This window comes from Eublepharis macularius, chromosome 1, assembly GCF_028583425.1.
Source record: "Eublepharis macularius isolate TG4126 chromosome 1, MPM_Emac_v1.0, whole genome shotgun sequence".
Lineage (NCBI taxonomy): Eukaryota > Metazoa > Chordata > Lepidosauria > Squamata > Eublepharidae > Eublepharis > Eublepharis macularius.
In genome coordinates, this window is record NC_072790.1 from 249,094,187 (window position 1) to 249,118,692 (window position 24,506).

At 46.8% G+C, this 24,506-nt stretch overlaps 1 long non-coding RNA gene across 1 annotated transcript; it reads right to left on the reverse strand.

Annotated features, from left to right (window-relative positions):
• Nucleotides 1-8,621: 8,621 nt before the first annotated feature.
• On the reverse strand, nucleotides 8,622-24,057 carry LOC129336715 (uncharacterized). The gene is made up of 3 exons (XR_008597739.1): nucleotides 23,991-24,057; nucleotides 12,969-13,126; nucleotides 8,622-9,035 (listed from the first exon to the last, which is right to left on the reverse strand). It is a non-coding gene; the product is annotated as an uncharacterized LOC129336715 (long non-coding RNA).
• Nucleotides 24,058-24,506: the final 449 nt, after the last annotated feature.

The window sequence follows — 24,506 nt, forward strand, 5'->3', positions numbered from 1 at the left end:
CAAAGAGTGGCCACCGGCCTGAGTGGCTATTGCCACTGGCCAGGATGGCCAAATTTTGAAGAAACTTGATCTGAATAAATTTTACAACTTTATGGATTGGCTACGTGGTTTCTTTTTGTTCTCCATTGGAACTGTGTTTCCAGTCCAAACTAGTAAAAAGATACTATCTAACAGCTGGATAAAGGCAAGGGAGCATTTCCACCTACTCCACTCCTTGTACCAGCTGAGTTAAGGCGGGGGGGGGCATTGCCACAGCTCTGCTCCTTATACCAGCTAGGTTAAGACAGGGAGTGGGCATTGCCACCTACTCCGCTCCTAATACCAGCTGGGTTAAGATAGGGAATGGGCATTGCCATCTGCTCCGCTCCTGATACCAGCTGGGTTAAGGTGGGGGATGAACATTTCCAATTGCTCCGCTCCGGATCCCAACTGGTTCAAAGGGATCCTTTGAACCCAATGGTTCAATGGAGCAGGTGGCATTGGAGCAGGTGGCATTGCCACCTGCTCCATTGCTGATACCAACTGGGTTATGGTGGAGGTTAGGCATTGCCACCTTCTCCGCTCCTAATACCAACTAGGTTAAGGCAGGGGTGGGCATTGCCACCTCTCCACTCCTAATATTAGCTGGGTTAAGTTGGGTGGTGGGCATTGCCACCTGCCTCACTCTTAATACGAAAACTACAAAACCCACCAGAATTATAATTTTTAGTTTTAATTTATAAAAGTGCCAAAGTGCAATGCAAAAATGCAATACCAGTGAAATAATAATAAATACATAAATAGGTGTTCAAAATACAAAAGGTGCGTCCATACATTATATACAAAATACAATAAATGCAATCAACAATTCACAGTCCGAAATATAGGAGTAAAGTGCAAAGTTCCAGCGAGGTGGAAAAGCGCTGCTTGGTGGAGAGCCAACCGCAGACCAACTTTGGAGCGTTGGGAGAGCAGAGCATAGAACTGTTGTGAATTTCATAGTCCTAATTGCTTCATGCCTGATGATGAAGTGAGTTTGCCTCACAAAACGCGTTAAATAGAAATAGTGCTTGCTAAACCCTGTCGGCACCATAACGTGTTTATTTTGGGACTGTGAAACTTCATGAGAAGACACTCGGTGGGCTCTCCACCAAGCAGCGCTTTTCCACCTGCTTTGTGATATATCATACACAAGGAGAAATGCAAGATGACATATCTTACTATATAATTGAGTAAGCGTGTTTCAGACAACTCACTTTATACCCTGGTGCACCACCAGAGGGAGCTTCCGCAATGGAAAACCAAGGTATCTCACCATATTGCTCCAGAAACCATGCCATGGTGGGAAGCCCAGGCAGGGAACAGAAGCGGACCAAATGGAAATGCCCTCCATGTGCCTTAACCTGGCTGGTATTAGGTCCGGAGCAGGTGTCAGTGCCCACCCCCCAACATTAACCCAGCTGATATTAGGAGCGGAGCAGGGGGCAATGCCCACCCCCTTTCAGCCAGCTGGTATTAGGAGTGGAACAGTTGGTAATGACCACCACCACCTTAACCCAGCAGGTATTAGGAGCAGAGCAGGTGGCAATGCCTGCCCCCTGCATTAACTCAGCTGATATTAGGAGCAGAGCAGGTGGCAATACCCACCAGCCTTCAGCCAGCTGGGATCAGGAGTGGAGCAGGTGGAAGTGCTGGCCCCCCACCTTTACCTAACTGATAATAGGAGTGGAGCATGTGGCAATGCCCCCCTTCATGCAGCTGGGATCAGAAGCAGAGCATTTAAAAATGACCACTCTCCCCCTAATCCAGCCAGTATTAGGAGCAGAGCAGGTGGCAATGCCCACCTCCCGCCTTAACACAGACAGTAATAGGAGCAGAACAGGTGGCAATGCCCACCCTTACCTTAACATAGCTGGTATTAGGAGCAGAACAGGTGGCAATGCATGCCAACTTCAGACAGCTGGGATCAGGAGTGGAGCAGGTGGCAAGGCCCACTCTCTGCCTTAACCAGCTGCTATTAGGAGCAGAGCAACTGGCTGTGCAGGCCCCCCACCTTAACCCAGATGATATTAGGAACGGAACAGGTAGCAATGCCCTCCCTTCACTCAGCTGGGATTAAGAGCAGAGCAGGTGGCAATGGCCACCCCCTCCTCAACCCAGCGGGTATTGGGAGTGGAGCAGGTGACTGTCAAGGAGTTCCAGACCCCTGGGGCCCAGCCCAGCTCAGGGGAAGGGACACAGGCTGCCTGGAAGGTCCTGTTGCAAATAGCAAACCAAGTAAGCTGCCACCAGCTCCCCAGTCTATCCCTAGGCTAAGGAGTTAGGGAGCAAAGCTCCAGAGCCTATTAGGGAACTTAGCCAAAGCAAAGTCTACCTTGCAAGGATAAATTTACAGGCAGAGTTCACAGCAAAAGAATAGTTGTTTGGTAGGTGGATCTCAAGCACACATAGGGTGAGTTCAACAAAGGTTTTATAGCAGTGAGGCTTCAGAGTCTTAATAACCCACACAAGATAAAAATATAAAGGTTTATTAATTCCAGGTGCAGGGTTATCACACATGAGACAAAAAGTGAGTACAAACAAACAAAAACCTACAGCAGTAAGCTCTACATACCACAGTAAATTCTTAGGAGGCAAAGCAAGTTGGTTTCTCAGTTGTAGCAAGCAAAAGTCCCACAAAACAGCAAGGCAAAAGATGGAGCTTCAGTCCTTCTCAACAAATAGAGCCAGAAACAAAGCAAAAAAGCATAAGCAGAGGTCTAAGGTAGACACTCAACATAAGCTTCTCCATGTTGGTTAACAGCCGGTTTATATTGGTTCAAGCTGGAACCAAAGTGAGGCAGGCCTAACCACACCCGCTCCCAACCTGACCACATCACCTGACAAGTACACAAAGGGACGTGTGGAAGGTCTGCAGCTCTTGGCACACGACCCCAAACTACAGGTGTGAAGTTAATTACCAATTAGCTAGTAAGGACAGCTTATCTTGACTCAAGGACAGAGCATACATAACTTACTGCTAGCAAAAGTGAAAAGCCTCTCCAAAAGGGGGGAGGGAATTTCTCCAGCCAAGGAAGCCTCCAACCTAGCTCTCAAAAGGGCTTCCTATACTCTTAAACATTTTTTCTTTACAGTGACAATGCCCATCCCCCACCTTAACACAACAGCTATTAGGAGTGTAAGAGGTGGCAATGCCCACCCCCACCTTAACCAAGGTGGCATTAAAAGCAGAGCAGGTGGCAATGCCCACCCCCCTTCAGCAAGCTGGAATCAGGAGTGGAGCAGGTGGTAATGCCTGCCCCTGCCTTAACCCAGTTGGTATTAGGAGGGAAGCAGGTGGCAATGCCCACCCCCACATTATCACAACTGGCATTAGGAGCAGGGCAGATGGCAATGTCCATCCCCCGCCTTAGGAGCAGAGCAAGTGGCAATGCCCATCCCCACACCCCACTGTAACCCAGCTGGTATTAGGAGCAGAGCACATGGCAATGCCCACTCCCTTAACCCAGGTGGGAACAAGAATGGAGCAGCTGGCTATGCCCACTCTCTGCCTTAACCCAGCTGGTATTAAGAGTGGAGCAGGTGGCAATACCCACCATCCTTCACCCAGGTGGGATCAGGAGCAGAGCAGATGGCAGTGCCCACCCGGTGCCTTCACCTGGGTGGGATCAGGCACAGAGCATTAGGCAATTCCCTTCTTCCATTCACTCAGCCGGGACAAGAAGTGGAGCAGGTGGAAATGCCTTCCCCCTTCCATCAACTGGAATAAGGCATTGAGCAGACAGCAATGCCCACCCCATCTTCACCCTGTTGGAATCAGGAGTTAAGCAGGCAGCAATCTCTGCCCACCTTCAACCGGCAGAAGCAGAGAAGGTGGCGATGCCTGCACCCCCTTCACCCAGTTAGGATCAGGAGCGGAGCACATAGCAAAGCCCACCACCTGCCTTCTCCTGTCGGGATCAGTCAAGGAGCAGAAGGTAATGCTCGCTCCTCCTGTCACCCAGCAAGGAACAGGTGGCAATGCCCACCTCCCTTCACCCAGCTGGGGTCAGGCTTGGAGCAAGCATCAATGCCTGCCCTCCTTCACCTAGCCATAATCAGGTGCAGAGCAGAAGGTAATGCCCATTTTCCCTTCACCTGGCTGGGATCAGGAATGGAGTAGGTGGTAATGCCTGCCCCCCCCCCTGTACTCAGCCTGTATCAGATTTGCAAACCCCATCACACCTTCATGTTACTTAGATCAGGAGCAGAGCAGGTGGCAATGCCCACCCCACTCCTTCACTTGACAGGATCAGTGACAGAGAAGGAGGGAATGCCTGCCTGCCCTCTCTCCCCTTTCTAGAGCCCATTGTATTTTTTCCCACAACGGGCTTTGTTTCTAATATAGTATGTTTGAGGAAGGGCTACTTACTAGGGCTTGCTTGAGTTTCCACAAGGGTTGTCAATTCTGAATTGAGAAATTCCTGGAAATTTGGCAATACAACCAGGGGAGGGTGCAGTTTCAAAAAGGGTTTTCTTATTATGTAAAAAAATTATGAAAGCCTCAGCTTCATTGTTTTAACTTTTAGGAAGAATTCAGACTGGATTTGATCTAGAACCCACTTATTTGTCTTTTTGGCCATCCATTTTATCCGCAAAATTCTCCTCTCCCTTTCTTATTCCAGGATGGGTGGCTGGCATTTCTCATTCCATACTTGGTAAGAATTTGACAGTGAGTCTGTGGAATTTTGAAACTCACTTTGCTTGCATAGAAATTAATGTGATGGTCCTGTAGTTGCTGTGCAATTTGGCAGCCTCTTTTATGGAAGTGGAATGTACACGGAGCGTTTCCAGTCCATGGAGTATCACTTCGTTTTTTGTATTTATTGAAATATTCTTGTTAAGACTTTGATGGACTCAGTTTCTGTAGCTTGAAATAACTGTTTTGGTATATTATGTCCTCCTGATGATTTATTTCTCCTGATTGCTATGAGTGCAGGTTTCACTTCACTTTCTAATGCTATTATTAATGATCTATATATCCAGCTTCAATTTTTTCTGTTCAACAGTGCATAATTCTTGTTAGATAAACTGGGATTAAGAAGAATCTGAACAGGACTGAAAATTAGCATCACTGCCTTTCTCATACCAAACAAGCAATGATTGTTCTCTAAAGTGACAATTAGGGGTGTGCAAAGGCACACTGTTTCGTTAAGAATCTGTTTCGGATACAGGCAAAAGTTTTGGTTTTCGGCTTTCGGGTTTGTTTCTGCTTGTTTCGGCTTACTTTCGGCTTTTTCAATGGGCAAATGCCTCCGTATTCCCGGACGCCTGGGGGAGGCATTTTCCCACCGAACCATCCCACAATTGGTGGGGACCTTCCGCTAACCCCTCTTTAACAACCCCCCAAGTTTCAGAACGATTGGACTTTGGAGGGCCATGTTATGGCCCCCCAAACCAGGTCCCCCTATCCTCGCATAAGAAAGGGAAGGGTGAGCATATTGTTAGCTTGCTGCTGCTCATCTTCTTCTTCATTATTTCCTATGGGGGAAAAATGAAGAGGCAGGCTTCCTTTGCCAGGGGTGGTATTCTGCATGCAAAATGCCCCCCAACCCTCTGGGGCCCTTCTCCCACCCTTCCTCCCACCCCCCACCAAGGCACAGCCTGCTCCCACTTGGGGAGGCATTTCATGGCCTCCCCAAGTAGGTGCTCTTTTCTCTACTACTTACAGCTGGGAGAGGCTTGTCTTGCCAGGGGTGGCATTTTGCATGCAAAATGCCCCCCAACCCTCTGGGGCCCTTCTCCCACCCTTCCTCCCACCCCCCACCAAGGCACAGCCTGCTCCCACTTGGGGGGGGCATTTCATGGCCTCCCCAAGTAGGTGCTCTCAGCCCCCAGAGTCCACCTCCTACAGCCCCACACAAACCCAATTCCCCCCAGCTGCCACACACAGACCCAAATCCCCACATTAGCCCCTCACAGACCCAAATCCACCCCCAGCAGCCCCACTCCCATAACCCCAGGAACAGGCTGGCAAAGGCCAGCCCTCTCCCTTTGTTCCCTATGCTGGGAGCTTCTAAACTCTCTTTACGTGGGCAATTCTGCACAGCCCAGGAGTGCCACAATGGTGGGCACACTTCTGAGTGCCAGCTGGTCCTTGTGAAAGAGCACCTGAACCACAGACACCCTCCCTCAAATTCCCCCACCACCTACAGAGATGGCTGGCCAGCCAGCCCCATTGTTCCCTATGATGGGAACCAACTGCACAACAAAGAATAAAACATGAACAACACAAAATAAAGTTTTTTAAAAATTATTTTCTCCCTTTCAAAGTACAAGTAGGCAAAGCGTTATGATACATTGCACCAGCAGTCCCCCACACAGAAAAATAACACAACTCACTTCACATCAGAGAATCACAAAAGCACAATTCCTGTCAAAAACACTTTATTTCTTGAACAGCTTTAGGTTACACAGCAGGGGAGCACACCAAAGGGCATTCCAGCATTCCTCCTCAGAAAAATAACACAACTCACTTAACATTAGAGAATCACAAAAACACAATTCCTGTCAAAAACACTTTATTTCTTGAACAGCTTTAGGTTACACAGCAGGGGGGCACACCAAAGGGCATGGCAGCAGTATCTTACACAAAAATAACACAACTCACTTCACATCAGAGAATCACCCAAACACAATTGCTGTCAAAAACGGTGAAGTGGGTTGTATTATTTTGTGTATGTCCTGTATTATTTTGTGTAGCATGTCCTGTTGTGCCCTCCTACTGTGTAACCTAAAGCTGTTCAAGAAATAAAGTGTTTTTGACAGGAATTGTGTTTTTGTGATTCTCTGATGTTAAGTGAGTTGTGTTATTTTTGTGTAAGATACTGCTGCCATGCCCTTTGGTGTGCCCCCCTGCTGTGTAACCTAAAGCTGTTCAAGAAATAAAGTGTTTTTGACAGGAATTGTGTTTTTGTGATTCTCTGATGTTGAGTTGTGTTATTTTTCTGTGTGGGGGACTGCTGGTGTAATGTGTCATAATGCTTTGCCTACTTGTACTTTGAAAGGGAGAAAATAATTTTTAAAAAACTTTATTTTGTGTTGTTCGTGTTTTATTCTTTGTTGTGCAGTTGGTTCCCATCATAGGGAACAATGGGGCATCTCTATAGGTGGTGGGGGAATTTGAGGGAGGGTGTCTGTGGTTCAGGTGCTCTTTCACAGGGACCAGCTGGCACTCAGAAGTGTGCCCACCATTGTGGCACCCCTGGGCTGTGCAGAATTGCCCAGGGAAAGAGAGTTTAGAAGTTCCCAGCATAGGGAACAAAGGGAGAGGGCTGGCCTTTGCCAGCCTGTTCCTGGGGTTATGGGTGTGGGGCTGCTGGGGGTGGATTTGGGTCTGTGAGGGGCGAATGTGGGGATTTGGGTCTGTGTGTGGCAGCTGGGGGGGAATTGGGTTTGTGTGGGGCTGTAGGAGGTGGACTTTGGGGGCTGAGAGTACCTACTTGGGGAGGCCATGAAATGCCCCCCCCAAGTGGGAGCAGGCTGAGCCTTGGTGGGAGGTGGGAGGTAAGGTGGGAGAAGGGCCCCTGGCAAGACAAGCCTCCCCCAGCTGTAAGTAGTAGAGAAAAGAGCACCTACTTGGGGAGGCCATGAAATGCCCCCCCCAAGTGGGAGCAGGCTGAGCCTTGGTGGGGGGTGGGAGGAAAGGTGGGAGAAGGGCCCCTGAGGGTTGGGTGGCATTTTGCATGCAAAATGCCACCCCTGGCAAGACAAGCCTCCCCCAGCTGTAAGTAGTAGAGAAAAGAGCACCTACTTGGGGAGGCCATGAAATGCCCCCCCCCAAGTGGGAGCAGGCTGTGCCTTGGTGGGGGGTGGGAGGAAGGGTGGGAGAAGGGCCCCTGAGGGTAGGGGGGCATTTTGCATGCAAAATGCCACCCCTGGCAAGACAAGCCTCCCCCAGGTGGAATTGGTGGAGAAAAGAGCACCTACTTGGGGAGGCCATGAAATGCCTCCCCAAGTGGGAGCAGGCTGTGCCTTGGTGGGGGGTGGGAGGAAGGGTGGGAGAAGGGTCCCAGAGGGTTGGGGGGCATTTTGCATGCAAAATGCCACCCTGGCAAAGGAAGCCTGCCTCTTCATTTCCCCCCATAGGAAATAATGAAGAAGAAGATGAGCAGCAGCAAGCTAACAATATGCTCACCCTTCCCTTTCTTATGCGAGGATAGGGGGACCTGGTTTGGGGGGCCATAACAAGGCCCCCCAAAGTCCAATCGGTCTGAAACTTGGGGGGTTGTTAGAGAGGGGTTAGCGGAAGGTCCTCACCAATTTTGGGATGATTTGGTGGGAAAATGCCTCCCTCAGGCGTCCGGGAAGACGGAGGCATTTTCCCATTGAAAAACCAGAAACAACCCGAAACTTTTCGAGTTATTTTCTTTCGATTAACCTGAAACGTTTCGGGTTTCCCAAAACGTTTCGGATAACCTGAAACAACCCGAAACAAGTTTGTTTCGGGTTTCTTTCGGGTTTCAGAAACCCGATTTGCACAACCCTAGTGACAATCATCTTTACCCCTCCACAACTAGGAACATGCAAAACTTACACAAAAGAACAGAAAATTCAAAAATGAATCAAAAACACAAATGATGTTGTGATGCTAATTGATAGATTTTAATGGGAAGAAATACATTGGTGACATAATTTGTATTCTAATTATTCAGTACAGCAGAAGAAACCATGCATTTTCCCTTAAGAAAAAAACAAAATGAATGCAACTGTTCACCTAACATACCAAAATGGCTGACACTTGCAAAGCAATATTCAAACTTTTAAAGAGTGTTTTCAGATATGATTTCCATTGTTTTTCTTGATGATCTAAGTTAAGCAAGTCAGTGCTAGGACACCTAGAAAGCCATCAACATGTCTTTCTGAGGAAGAATATTCTCTCATAATCACTTCCTAAAAAGGTTGACATTGAAGACCACATCAGTAATCTTAACTGGAAACGGCAGTCTAATTTTGATAGGTTTTGGTTCCTTAATTGAAGAGGCATTACTGGACATCTTGAAAAGATACTGATGAATCTGAAATGTAAGACGATGGAGGTTTTAAATGTGAAACCCTCTCCAAAAAAGTATGCAATATCATTAATGCTATAGTCTGCTGGGTATCATGAATACTGCCCCAAAAGGTTCCTCATGATTTCCTTGGCGTACTCTTCCAAACAGAAGGTCATGGTTTATTCCAGCCTCAATGGAAACTACCGAAGTGTGTTGATCTTGCCCATCTGAAGAATGGAACCGGAATAAGGCCCAGAGTGAAGTTGTTGTGCTGGACCACAGGTAGAGGTAGTCTTGCACATATAAGGGTATTAGGCCATTAAAAACTTTGTATGTTATGGGCCAGAACCTTGAATTAGACCTAGCAGCTATTGGCCAGTCAGAGGAGTGACTACAGAGCAGGCGGAATATGCATGCACAGCCTAATTCTTAAGCTGTAGCTTTCTGAATTAAGTGGAATTTCCAAATTGATTTTGATTGCATAACTACCTGTAGAGAGTGCATTATAGTAGTCTAGCCTTGAGGATACCATAGAATGGATCCTGACAGCCAGCCAAGTTAAGGTAAAGGGCCATCTTTCAGGTTAAACTAAGTTGGAAGGGATTGTTTTCTTCAACTGCATTTGCTTTCCCAGCAGTTATCCTGGGTCCAGTGTAACCCCTAAGCTCATGACCAAGTCAGAAAGGGTCAGCTGAAGCTCTCAAAAGTGGAAGCCCAATATCCTTCAAGACCTCAGTCCTCCCAACCAGCCTCTTTTCTTGTGTCGTTTTCAGGTTTTTTTCCTTTCATCCAGTTAGCAGTGGCTCAACACTTCTACAGCATCCCCAGGATAAAGAGATATAGAGTTGAGTGTCTTTAGCATGCTGATAGCATCCAATTCTCAAGATACAAACTCTTTTTCCTAAGGGCTTTTCGTAGAGGTCAAGAAATGTGCGGATCAGACCACACCCTGTGGAACATCATAAAACAAATTCCACACTGATCATTACTAATCTTCAACAGCAGCACTCTGAATCTGGTCCATAAGGAATAAGTTAAACCCATCTAAAGTACCTACTGCTCCCTCCAAATGTTTCAACTAAATCCAACAGGAAGGGAAAAAAGGAGCATGGTCCAATCAGAAAGAGGTCATCAGCTAAGTCCCCCAGTGCCATCTCTGCCCCACGGACTTTAAACATGGGTCCGGATAACTCCTTCTTTGAATGACCGTAGGATGGTGCCCAGAGTTAGTGACTGGATATGAGAGATGCCTTATTTATATGATCCGGGTATGATTTCAGCAACCACAATGGACAAGGGTCCAGAGCACAAGTGGTGGCATTCATTGAACCCCGGATCCTGATAGCATCCATCAAGGTACCTGGGTCAAAATCATAACCCCCCTGCCTTTTGGAAAGCAGGGCCAAACTGGCTACAAAAATCCTATGAAGACCACATAAAGGAGTCCTTGGTGTCTATCATAAATCAGTCCCTAACTCAAGACACCTTCCCTCAGCTTTTCAAAAATGTTGGTACCTCTGAGATATTTTTTTAAAAAAAAATCTTGGCCAAGTGGTTGAGAAAGAAACAGCCAACCACCTCTAGGCCTGGTTGAGGAACTCTTGTTCATTCGACCCTTTTCAGTCCTGCTTTAGGCCAGACTGTTGAATTGAGCTGGCTCTGGTGGCTGTAGCTGATGACCCCTACCTGAATGTAGACAATCACCATGCTTTCTTCTTGCTCCTTCTGGATCTATCTATATAGCTTTTGCCACAATAGATCACACCATCCTGCTGAGGTGTTTGAAAGTAGAAGTAGTTATCAGAAGATGAATTGTTCCTCATGGCATGAACTCAAAGAGCTGCTATTGGAAATCAGCTATACTCAGTGAGGGAATTATCTCGAGGGGCTCCACAAGTTGCAATATTATCCCCATATTATTCAACCTCTATGTAAGACCTTGAACTCATTCACAGCCATAGAATTGGATGCCATCAATATGCAAAGTCCACTCCACTCTATAGCTCATTATCCAAATCCCCTGGTGATGCAGTAGATGTAATGAGTCACTGCTTTACAGCTTTGTGAATTGACTGAAAGACAAGAAGTTGAAGTTGAACGCAGTCAAGGGGGAAGAGATGTTTGTTGGAGAAGCAAAGACCGTGAAGGACATTGTGCTTCTGACTCTGAATGGGTTCAACTGCTAAAAAGGCCTTCTCACAATGCAGATTAGCCCGGAAGACGACCCCCTACCTTGACATGGCTGATCTGGCCATCTGGATTCATGGCACGGTAACATAGAAACTATACTTCTGTAATGCTTTCTACAAAGCTTTCCCTTCAAAGTTGACTCAGGGCCAAGCTACAAGTGACGAATGACACTTGAACGGCAAGTGTATTTCTCCCTGTTCACTTGCCCTCCACTCAATCCACTTGCCGTTCAAGTGTCATTCGTCACTTGTAGCTTGGCCCTCAGAGACTCCAGTTAGTGCGGAACACTGCAGCTTGTTTATCTCTCAGGAGGCAGACGGAGCATGCATATCATTCCCATTCTGCAGTCACTCCATTGGCTTCCCATCAGTTACTGGGCTCAATTCAAGGCACGACTATCACATTCAAAGTCCTTCATAGCCTTGGCCCCTCATAGCTGTGTGACCATGCCCAAGCTATGTTCCGCCACAACAGCTTCGCTCATTTGAACACGTCCTTCTGCAGATACCACTCTTCAGTTGAGAGACATGGACACACATTTGCTTTGCTTCTGGTAGCCCCCACCTTATAGAATGGCCTGTCTGATGACGTTCGGCGGGCTTCCGCTCTCCTAGCTTTCTGCAAACTATTTAAAACTGAACAATTCAGGAGAGCTTTCTACACACATTGCAGGGCCGTGTCATAAGAAACTCAGAGTGATGCCTTGCTCCTCTCTGCTGACGTTGACATGCACCTTCTAGGGAGATTCTTCTTTTTTAAACATGTCAGGTAGATTAGTTATGCTCTGTTTCAGAAAGATTTCATCTCTGCGCTTGACTTTATGTTTGTTTTTTGAATATCTACTACCGTATCCTACTGCATTTCTTCCTGTAAATGTCCTATCTGTTGTTCATTATAGTACTTTGTTCAGTGAAATGTCCTAGCAGTTGTCTAATCTGCCTTGAATCTCAGTCTGAAATTTGGACTATAAAATAATATGTTCTCAATGTTTAGAATGATGCAAACATACAGTTTTGCAATGTTGCTTTTGCCGTTCTCACAGTAGTACTTCTGTAATATTTCTTTGGTCCTTCTACTTTCCTTTTTCAGTTGCCCTTGCCCCCCTAATTATCTTGGAAAGACAGTTTTGAGACTGAGTTTTTATTTAATGTCATGTAAGACATTTAGTACCTTAATTTCCTAGAAACTAATAGAATGCTTTATGAACACATGACGTATAAACGTTGCTGTGTTCAAATGCAGAGTTCATGACTTTCCTCTGTGCCTTGAATATGCACTTGTTGGCAGAGGTCCCATTTCATACTTTTTTTTGCTTACTGATTTGTTTTCAATACCGCATTACTGACTGTGAGCAAACCCTGCCCAGAGTGTTTGCCCAGAGTGCACAGAGCCTGACATTTGAGGATAATACTTCCTCCCGGGGAACTGGTCTCTGTAGTCTCAAGATTGGGTGTAATTCCAGCCCCTTATCTAAACTTGGGAGCCAGCCCTTTAGCAGGTGTGCATTGTGATCTCTGCAACCATTTGCCCCCGTGTACCTAATTGTTAGGTGTCTCAGTGTCCCCACTATCGTTCAGCCCCTGGTATGCCTTGGATTTGCCACAACAGAGGTGCATCTCCAAGGTAACCCATATTGCTGGGTAGCTGTGCTGAGCTATAGACTTGTTTCTACCCCATAAAGAGTAAACTGTATATTTCCAGGGAGGTGGGAGTAGCAAACAAACACACAGCACGGGATACAAAAAGATCAAGTGAAATTATACTTACCTAGATCTCTGAGATGTAGAAGTCAAGAGAAGCCAACAAGCTGTTGGTTGGAAGATGCCGGTGTTGTCAGTGTTTTTATACTGTTTCTTGCAGGAAACGATTGTAAATCAACCTTGCATTGTCAAATGTGCTGCTACTGCTGGTAGATTATAGGGTTTCTGTTTGGGCAAAGCATAAAAAATAATTCTATAGTTAGTAATGTTCTTCTGAGGAATAATAAAGTTGCCAGGTCAGGGGGATATGGGAGGTGCAGGAATTTACCAGGGAGGTGTGATTATCATTTCTGCCCAATGTCACTTCTAGCAAGAACTGGAAGTGTCACATTGGGGCTGAATCTTTAGCCCTTGGCCTGAAGCGATCAACTCATCCTAGTCAGAAGCGATGAGTCCCTCTGCTTGTAAAGCCATAGATGTTAATTAACCTCAGCATCTCCAGTCTTGGCCCAGAGGCATAACGAAAGATTGATAAATACACAACAATTGCTGTAGCTGTCTGTGAAGCTGACAGAATATGGCCCTCATTAAGCAGCCATCAGGGCTCAAAAGGGAGAGCTTTCCTCCCTGACAAATGTTTGACCCCCTGCCCTCGCAGATGGTCAAATGTTGGGCCAGAACAGAAGAGCGTATAATAGGAAGACGGAGCATTTGGGGAGGCTGCAGAAGGTTGTGCCTCTAGCTGCTTTAACTACAGGAATGCTGGGTCAAGTGGCAACTGGTGGGGCATTGGGGGGACTTACTGGGTCTGGGGCTCACCAGCAATGCCATTACATTTCTGGCAACATGTTCATGTCACTTTCCATGCACAAAGAAATGACGTCACCAGGAAGTGACTTCAATATGCTGACCACACACAAGGTTTCCTGGTTCTTTTCCCCCAGTTGGCCAACTGAATGGTGGCAGGAAGTCACCACAGGCAGCCGGGGGCCACTCCTACCAGCAGGCACGTAGACAGCATGTCTACCAAGTACAGAGGTATGGGGAAGTGGGTAGATTAGGTGTTACTATGTCTTTGATACACTCTTTCTGAAGTCAAGAAGAGTTTAGGGTTTGGGTTTGGGTTTGGGTTCGGGTTCAGAAAGGTTCTTCATGCAAGTCCTGGACCTGATATTAAATTGTGTTTTTTCCCCCTTTTCGATCACTATTGCTGGTTTAATGTAGTCATTACACTGCATTTTTGATGTGCGACATGATTGGATCTATTAAGTTAATTCTGCGGTGTGTATTGCTGAAATATGACTTTTGGTATATCTTATACAAGCAGAAAAGCATGATGTCATATAGAAAGTTTCTTTGAGGAAGGGCTGCTTGCAAGGTCTTGCTTTTGTTTCCACAACAGTTGTCAACTCTGAGTTGACAAATTCCTGAAAATTTGGCAGTGTAGCCAGGGGTGGGTGGTGTTCGAGGAAAAGTTATCTCATGATGTGATGAAAATATGATGTTATTTCTTTATTTATTTTCTTTATTTTTGTTCTTATGATTTGACCAAAGAATGATAGCCCCAGTCTTGTCATTTTAGGGAGTTCTTCTAGGGAGAACTCAGGATGGATTTGAACAAGAACCCACTAATTTTGCCATTCATGATATTCACAAATCTCTCCTCCAGTACCATATTTCAAAAGAATTCAATTTTCTTCCTGTCAGCTTTCTTCATTTCCGACTTTCACATCCCTACATAGCAAAGGGGACTACCACAATGTGGATTATATTGAACTTCATCCCCAAAGAGACATACCTATCATCCTAAAGGATCTTTTCTAATTCCTTCATGGCTGCTCTTTCAAGTCTCAATCTCCTTCTCATTTCTTGGTTGCAGTCTCCCTTTTCATTGATGATTGAGCCAAAGAATAGAAAATCTTCAACAATTTCAATTTCATTAAAATTTCTAATTCCTCATTACTTTTTTTTTTCTTTTTGATGTTCAGCTGTAATCCTGTGGACCTTTCTTCTTTAACCTTCATCATTATATCTTCACAACTTTTATGCCAGTAATGAGGAAACCTGGAGGTTGACCCTGGAGGTCCCTTCTGACCTTACGATTCTATAATTATCTTCTGACACTATGATTCTATGATGATCTAAAATGACAGTCATTATTACAGCTCCACAACCGGGGAACATGCTGAAACTTACCCAAAAGAACAGGAAACTAAAAATGAATCAAAACCACAAATGATATAGTGATGCTAATTGCTAGAATTTATGGCAAGAAAGAAATTGATGGAACAATTCGTATTCTGATCATTAAGTACAGCAGAAGACAGAATCCATTTTTCATGGAGACAAAAAACAAGTGAACATAGTAGTGTGTCTGTTACCAAAAGGGCTGTCACTTGCAAAGGAATGTTCACAATTTTAATACAGAGTGTTTTCAGATGTAATTTCCCCAATTTCCCCTGATGGTCAAAGTTAATCATGATGATAGAAGGGCACATGTCTTTACGAGGAAGAATATTCTCTCATAATTGACTCGTAGAAAACTCGAGACAGAATTCTGGTATTGGCACTTGAACGGGAAATGGTTTTGGCACTGCTACAATCGACGGTGGTTGTTTCAGTACAGGTTCTTTATTTAAAGCAGCATTACTGGACATCTTGAAAAGATTGGAGAATCTGAAATGTCAAATAATGGAGGTTTTAAATTTGAAAAAAAAGTATGTGATATCATTAATACTATAATCAGCTGTATTTTACTAATACTGCCCCCAAAGCTATCCAATGAATTGGAATACTGTTCCAGATAGAAGCTCATGGTTTATTCAGGCCTCAATGGATACTACAGAAGTATGTTGATCTTGCCCATCTGTAGAATGGAACCTGTAGAAGGCCCAGTTCAGATGAGTGAAGCAGTTGTGTTGGAGCATAGGTAGAGGTAGTCTTGCACATATAAGGGTATGAGGCCATTAATGACATTGCATGTGATGGGCCAGCATCTGGAACTGGACCTAGCAACTATTGAGCAGCCTGAGGAGTGACTGCAGAGTAGGCAGAATATGCATGCACAGCCAAATTCCTGAGCTATAGCTTTCTGCATTGAATGGAATTTCCAAATTGATTTTGAGGAGATAACTACCCATATAAAGTGCATTACATTCAGGGCTTTTTTCAGCCAGAATGCAGTGGAACAGAGTTCTAGCACCTCTTGAAAGTAATTGCATGTCTGGTGGTCCCGCTCCCCTTATCTTGTTTCCTCCCCACAGAGCCAAACTGTTGCTGCTTTCAAAGCCGGCAGCTTTTTTCAACTGAGAGAAGGGGGATTCCCCTCTCATCAGCTGAAAAAAGCTGCTTTCAAATGCCTGCAGCTTTTTCAGCTGTGGGGAGAGGGAGGAGGGACCCCCTCCTTCCTCTTCTTAGTTGAAAAAAGCAAAGACATTTGAAAGAAGCAACACTTTTATTTTCTTTTTTGATAGTTTTTTATTGGTTTTTGAGTACAAATAAAGGAATGGGGATAAAGAAAAAAGGGAAAAAGGGGTGTGTCTTCATGATGATCTGCTCATAGTAGCATCTAATATATCTTTCAGTATTCTTAATAAGTGTATTATAATGTTATATTAGAACATATACTTACGTTTATATTTTGTAAAATAAAAAGATTCATCATTGTTGTTCATATGTGTTATCATTCCAGCAATAGGGTAGTCTCTACCATCCAGCAATCTCCTCCATCTCTCATGGTCTTTATTACCTTCATCTAAGAGAAGCTTCAGTAACCAACACATCCATCTTGAAGAATATAAGTGTCTATATGATAATATTAGCTAATATATATATGATCTAATATTATCTAATCACTATATAAAACCTTAGAAAATTGTCTGGAGCCTTAGACAATTGTTCCTTCTCTTACCAACTTTTTATATACTTTCTATTTTTTCTAGCCTTTACTTGAAATAGTCTTACATATTTTACATCTGTTATTTAAACATATAATAACATCCCTAGAACCTTTTTAAAAGAATTCTCATTTACATTTAACATGTTAATTGTTAGTATCTTGGTTTTCTATAGTTTATTCTATTGTTCTGCGTCTTTCTCCTAATTTACTTTTTGAGAGTACTTAATCTTATATTCTTTTATCTTTTTCATTCTTTACCTTAGTATACATACATTTTTTCTTTTTATCATTTCATCCAAAGCATATCACACAAGTTATTATATTCTTACATTGGTCCACCCTATATCGATGTTACCACTTTTCCATATCAAAAAGATAAAATTCCTTCAATTCATTTTCCAAATCTTTATAGATCCCAACTTTATCATATTCCATAAATATATGTCTAGCAGTTTTCGAGGCCTTGAGTTCAGCTATCGGTTGTCATCATTCCAGCAAACTTGTTGTTTACAGAGCTGGATGTCATGGTTATACTCTCCCCCCCCCCCTTTTTTCCAATATGCTTTCAGTTTGATTTTCAGTTTTTTTCCTTGATAGGTAAACTTTGGAGTTAATTTATTCAAACCTTTAAACATGTATTGGTTAATGTAGCTTAGATTGGCTTGAAATTTAAATGTGTAGCGTAGCAGAGTATCTTCCAACTCATCTTCCTTTAAGCCTTCCAAATGCTCCTCTGTCCTCTGAAAGAAGCAACACTTTTGTTGCCGCAAGTAAAGTGTTGCTGCTTTCAAAGCCTGTAGCTTTTTTCAGCTGTCAGGAGGGGGATTCATCTCCTATCAGCTGAAAAGTGGCTGGTGTTTGAAAGCAACAGTTTTCTTGCTGTTTGCAAATGGCAAGTAAAGTGCTGCTTTGAGCTTCAGTGTGCTTTGTGAAGATTCCCAAATCTTTAAGGAGCATACCAAAGCGTTTAAATACCCAAATCCCAAAGAGCCTTGCCACTTGCCACTTGAGAGTTCCACCACCTCTTTTCCCAGAAAAAAAAGCCCTGCCAGAGGTGCTGGAAAAGATAACATTATATAGTCTTGCACGTATGAGCATATAGGGACATTCAATAGTTTGTATGTGATGGGCCAAGTGAGGGAGCTTTAAGAGGGGACCATTTGCCTGACCAAATAACTTGCACCTAGACCGTGTAATCTGCCTTGAATTTCAGTGATAAAGGTGGACTATAAAATCATCATCATCATCATCATCATCATCATCATCATTAGGGGTGTGCAAAGGCACAAAGTTTCGGGTTTCTCGTTTCAGAAACAGCAAAACACGAAATGGCTAGCCGTTTCAGGTTTCACGTTTCGGGTATCGATTCGGGTTGTTTCAGGATGTTTTCAATGGGAAAATGCCTCCGTCTTCCCGGACGCCTGGGGGAGGCATTTTCCCACCGAATCAAACCAATATTGGTGAGGACCTTCCTATACCTCCTCTCTAACAACCCCCCAAGTTTCAGACCGATTGGACTTTGGGGGGCCATGTTATGGCCCCCCAAACCAGGTCCGCCTATTCTTGCCTAAGAAAGGGTAAAGTGAGCGTCTTTTTAGCTTGCTGCTGCTCATCTTCTTCATTATTTCCTATGGAGGGGAAATTAAGAGGCAGGCTTGTCTTGCCAGGGATGGCATTTTGCATGCAAAATGCCCCCCAACCCTCTGGGGCCCTTCTCCCACCCTTCCTCCCACCCCCACCAAGGCTCAGCCTGCTCCCACTTGGGGGGGGGGGCATTTCATGGCCTCCCCAAGTAGGTGCTCTTTTCTCCACCAATTCCACCTGGGGGAGGCTTGTCTTGCCAGGGGCAGCATTTTGCATGCAAAATGCCCCCCAACCCTCTGGGGCCCTTCTCCCACCTCTACTCCCACCCCCCACCAAGGCTCAGCCTGCTCCCACTTGGGGGGGGCATTTCATGGCCTCCCCAAGTAGGTGCTCTCAGCCCCCAAAGTCCACCCCCTACAGCCCCACACAAACCCAGTTTTCCCCCAGTAGCCACACACAGACCCAAATCCACCCTCAGCAGCCCCACACCCATAACCCCAGGAACAGGCTGGCCAGCCCTCCCCCTTTGTTCCCTACGCTGGGAACTTCTAAATTCTCTTTCCCAGGGCAATTCCGCACAGCCCAGGGGTGCCACAATGGTGGGCACACTTCTGAGTGCCAACTTGTCCCTGGGAAAGAGCACCTGACATACAGACAACCACCCCCTAACACCCCCACCACCTACAGAGAAGGCTGGCCAGCCTGCCCCATTGTTCCCTATGCTGGGAACCAACCTCACATCAAAGAATGAAGCACACACACACACACACAATGATTCAAGTTTAAAAAACTTTATTTTCTCACTTTCAAAGTACAATAGGTCAACACATCATGGCAAATCACACTAACCATCCCCCACACAAAAGGACAACACAATTCACTACACATCAAAGAATCTTTAAATTTTTTTTTTTTTAACAAACTCTAAATTTTTGAACAGATTCAGGTTACATAGTAGGAGGGCACAACAGGGCATAGAAAAAGAAGTCCACTAGACAAAATTAACATAACTACTAGCTTCATACAACAAAACCACAAGACCTTTCAAAAACTCCTCATGAACAGCTTAAATTTACACAGCAGTAGGGCACAAAAGGGCATGAAAGCAGCATGCTTGCAGTGAGCCACACTACTCAAACATAACACAACTCAATAAATATCAGACAATCACCAAAGCTTCAAAACATCTGTTCAAGATGTGTGTAACACAGCAGGAGGGCAAAATGGGTCAAAAACACTTTCGTTCTTGAACAGATTTAGGTTACACAGTAGCAGGGCACACCCACAGGCAGGTCAGCATTGTCTTGGTCAGAAAACAACACAACTATCAAAAACTTATTTGCTTAACCCCTCCACACCTCCGCCATAACAACAAAAAACCAAACAAAGACCTTTTCTGTTTCAAAATTTCTTTATCTCTATGCGCGTGAGCCCATCTCCCAACCATCCCTCCATAACCAAACTTAATGGGGGGAAACCACTGCAACAAGGTCCAGCAGAACCAATGTCATTTCCTCTGGCTATGCTTTCAGTTCAACCACAAAAAGCTGGACTGGGCACTGCCAAGGCACTGGACAGTGGTATTTCTGGAGCAGTGTTGCAGAGGTTTCCCCCCACCCGAACACCAGCCTCAGCATTTACCTGGAAACATCTGCAAGACATCATCATTGGCTGGTGCCCAGCCCCAACTCTTCCCGCATTCTCCCCCCCCCAGCAAACCAAACAGTAACATTTCAACTTTTTTGTTGTTGTTTTTTAATTATAAATGAACATTGTTCAACTGTGAAAAAACATTATTACAACTTTTTTGGGGTTTTTTTTTTTTAAGAAAATCAACTCTTAAAAAACATTTCAATTTTTCGGTTTTTTTTTTAAACAAAGATTTCAACGGTGAAAAACATTTTAAACATTCCAAACAGCAGGATCTGACATTTTCCCATTCCCTAATCCCCACCTAAGCAATCCCTATCAAACCTATTTCTCCCTCCAGTGGCAATCCATGTTTCTGGGGCATTATTTTTCTGAATAAGTTTGGTCCCACAGGGTCTGTCTCAGTGCTGGGAGATGTTTTGAATTCCCTTGGGGGGGGTTCAAATTGCTGGGTGGATTCCCTTTGCCACTGGTTCCTAACAACCCTCCCTCTACTGGCTGGTTTCAACTGCGTCTACAGGGTTTTATGCAGGGGAGAGCACGATTCCAAAGGACTGGACTCGCAGAGGATGCAGGCCACAAGTTGGGCTCATCTCAGTCACTCTGGTAGTCCAGTCCTGAGAAATCGAAGAGGTGAGAGTTGACCTTCAGGAAGGTCAACTGCTCGACTCTCCATGGGAGAAGGCGAGTGCGATGTGGGCCGACAATGTCGCCCGCATGAGAAAACACACGCTCACTCTCCATGCTCTTCGGAGGGCATGAGAGCAGCCACTGCGCCTCGAGGGAGAGGTCCAGCCAGAACGTCTCCTTCCTGGCCCAGTAGCTGAGCGGATTGGTGGAGAGCGACTCGCAGGGCTCCATGAGGTAGTCCCTGACCATTGCCTCCGCCGGATCCTCTCTCATGGTCCTCACGACCCCAGAGGGGACGAGGGCCCACTGGAGCATCTCCATCTCCATCGGCAATCTGGTGGTGGCTGCGGGGGGTGGCAGAAGGGGTGTCAGAGGGGTGTCAGAGGGGCAGAAGGGGTGTCCCCCCTGTCGACAGGTGTCCCCTCTCGGCCTGCCTGCGCCTCACCCAAGATCAGAGCCCGTCTCTGGCTTGGGTGAGGTTCCCATCCCGCTCAGCAAAATTGCCCTTTATGCATGTATGACTTGATCTGCATGAGAGGAGTTAGCCTGGCAACTATGCCATGCTGCAGCCTTCTCACCAGTGCGCGCATGGCTGGAACAAGGTCAGCACGGGGCGCGACCCGGTCTGCAAGGGTGGCCAGATTCCTCTGGAGTGTGTGCACCAGGGGAATGACCAGACCGAGGGTTGCCGTGTCTGACGAGACTGCCACAGTGAAGTCCTTGAAGGGCTTCAGGACCTCCACTGTCTGGGAGACGGTGAGCCAATCCTCCCGGCTGAACTCACCCACCTGGCTCGCACCGCGGCTCTCGGAGAGCCACGCGTGGAGTGCGGCCTACTGCTCCACCAAGCGCTCAAGCATGGCACAGGTGGAGTTCCAGTGAGTGCTTACATCAGTGATCAGAGCGTGCTCCGGCACACCTGTCCTGACCTGTGTCTGGCGCAGTTCGTGCGTGGCTTTCACGCTGCATGAGAAGTGACTCGTGAGCCTCCGACATTTCTGGATCAGTAACTGGAGTTCACGAGTCCGGGTATCAAGGGGTTCCTTCGAGGAGCCGACCCCCAGCACATCTCTCACCACTAGGTGAAGTTTGTGAGCCGCACAGTAGATGCACTCTCGGCTCACTAGATGTGCCGCTGCCCTCATGTTCTTGCCACCGTGCATCCCACGGTGGCGGGTCCCTGGCCTACCCACGCTTCCAACTGTCTCCTCAAGGTGGCAGCGATGTTCTCTGCCATGTGGGACACATCGAGCACTTCAGTGTGAAGCAAGGCCTTGCAGTAGCCGGCCCAGCGGTCTCCCTTCCTTCCCTTGCTAGCTGTGCTAGGCACCTCCCGCTGGCCCCCACCCAGAACCGCCTCAGGTTCCCACCAGTGAGCAGTAAGCGAGAGGTACACTTGTTGCACACTTGGGCAGGTCCAGATGTCGGATGTGAAGTGCACAGTTCTCCCGGCAACCCGGGACAGCTGTGCCTTCATATGGTCCCTGGCAGCCCTGTAAAACGAGGGCACCACCGATCTGCTCAATGTCGTGCAAGCAGGGATGGCGTACCAGGGAAAGAAATTGTGGAGCAGCCCTGAGAAGCCGAAGTCTTCTACTATGGAAAACGGTCTCCCATCCACCACTACCATGTTGACGATGTGGCGCATGAGGCGCTGGCTCGCCCTCTGGATCCCCTCTCTGGGCACACTAGGGCCCTGCGTACCAAGCATCTCTGGGAGAGAGGCTTGGCGTCCCTTCCCTACAGGAACCCTTGGGGAGAGAGCACCAGAGGAGCTTGCCTCCTTCTGCCTAGCTGGCTGCCATGTGGCACCACTTGAACTTTTCCCCCAAAGAAGCACAAAGAAGCACCGCCTGGTGGTGCCTCTTCATGTGGGTCCTCATCCCAGACGTGGAGAGATGGTACACATCTCTACCACGGCTGACGTGCTGCCTACAATGCAGGCACTGGGCTGCTCGGGGATCCTCCGTTGTCTGGAAGTGCTTCCAGATTTCGGAGTAACAGGACGGCCCATGCTTCACAGGAGAATCGCTTTCGGGCCCACTCTGAGGCACCTCCTGTGAGGTGCTCTGGCCGGACACACCGTGTCCCACTCTCGGCTGGGCAGTTGGGGATGGACAAGGCTGAAGGGGCAGAGATGTGGGCTCTTCCACCACAGTCTCTGCCTCTTCCTCCTGCATCCTCTCCTCCTGCACAGCCGCGAGAGGCCTGCTGCTGGCCTCAGAGGAAACTGGGGTGGACCACCCCAGGGGGGGTCTCACGGGCAGTTCCTCCAACATCCTCTGGGTTCCTGGGGTGATTGTGAGGGATGGAAAAGTCACATGCCCCATGTCCATCCCAGGAGACACCACATGCTGCCCCTCCTCCAGCAGCTGGCTCGCAACCACTGGAGGAGGAGCAGCCTCAGCAGCAGACCCCTGCCCAGTGCCAGCCCCTGCCTCACGCACCCAGGTTGGGGGTGGCCCTCCAGCAGCTGCCTCAGGAAAGCCTTGCGAACCCTCTTCCTGTCACCAGAAGCCAGGCTGGTGAATGGCAGCAGCGCAGGGGAGGGCCTCCTCCGCTCAGATGGGGGGGCTGCCGCAGCAGTCCCCCTCTCCTTCCCCTCCTCCCGTCTAGATTTCTCCCTAACCTTTCCCCCGGGGCCCCTCTCTGCTTTCCTTTCTGCCATCCTTTCCCCTCACGGAAGCTACACTAACAACTCTGAAACCAAGGGAAAACAAAGGTCAACTTTGTTTTCGAGACCTAAGTTACCTGCTCTAAATCTTTGCTTCTAGTGGCTCTGTGACTTGGAGATGAACAACTAAGTGCCTTTTTAAGTGATCCTCTTTATGTCGGGGAACCTGAGCCTGCCAAACAGCTGAATTCCTCCGGAATTGAGCTGGCCCTAAACCCCAATAGCTGGTGACAGCCTTAGACACTCACACACTAGTATGCCCAGGCCAGCCTGGCACCACCACAGGTGCCAGAGATGGGCAGTGGAACCCTAGTTATGGGGGCACTAATGGGAAGCCTATTGACAGCTATTCCAAATTTGTATATATATAGAATTCAAACCTAGCTCTCACTCACTAATGCTTTTCCTGCTGAGTCCCTATTTAGTTTTTTTAAGAAAACTATGCTTGGTTTCCCTATTGATTACGTTGAGGGCAATTAGCCACTGAATACCTACCAACTGGCCTACCTACCTAAGACACTATTTAGCGGGAACAATGTTTCTGTGGTGTGTCGGTGTGGGGTGTGGATGTGGTGGTCTGAAAATGTGCCTCCCCCCTCCCAAGCTAGCACGAACCCACCCCTAAGCCCACCCAAATGTAAACCCGGACTCACCAGTCCTGCAGTCCAGCGATGTTCAGGCAGTCGTGCAGCTGATCCTCCTCTCCTCCACGATGCTGTCAAGAAAGGTGGAATGTTAACAGAGTCAATAACACACGCTGCACACACAACCCCCAAAAGTCAAGGCCCCGATCTGCTTTGGGCCTAGACAGTCATGAAGCCATTTTGAGGAAGTGGTGCCAGAGTTAAAAGTCAGGTGGCATGCAGGAACCACCCCCCCCAGAAAGGCTAGGGCCAACCAGTGGTAAAACACAACACATCCACCCTGCAGAGCAGGCCTGTGTGTAGGCCCGAAGCTGGCACACTCATTTTTTAGTCCTGGGAAACAGTAGATCAAGTCCACCCCACACTCAAGCATAACAAAGGAAACATTAAAGAAAGCAAGTACAACAATCAATACTGAACCCCCCCAACCCCCAAACAATGTCCTCTTGCCCAACTAGAAAATGTCCCCCCTAGCCCAAGCCATAAAGACCAAACTAAAGCATATGCTAGCAGATTGCCACAGCA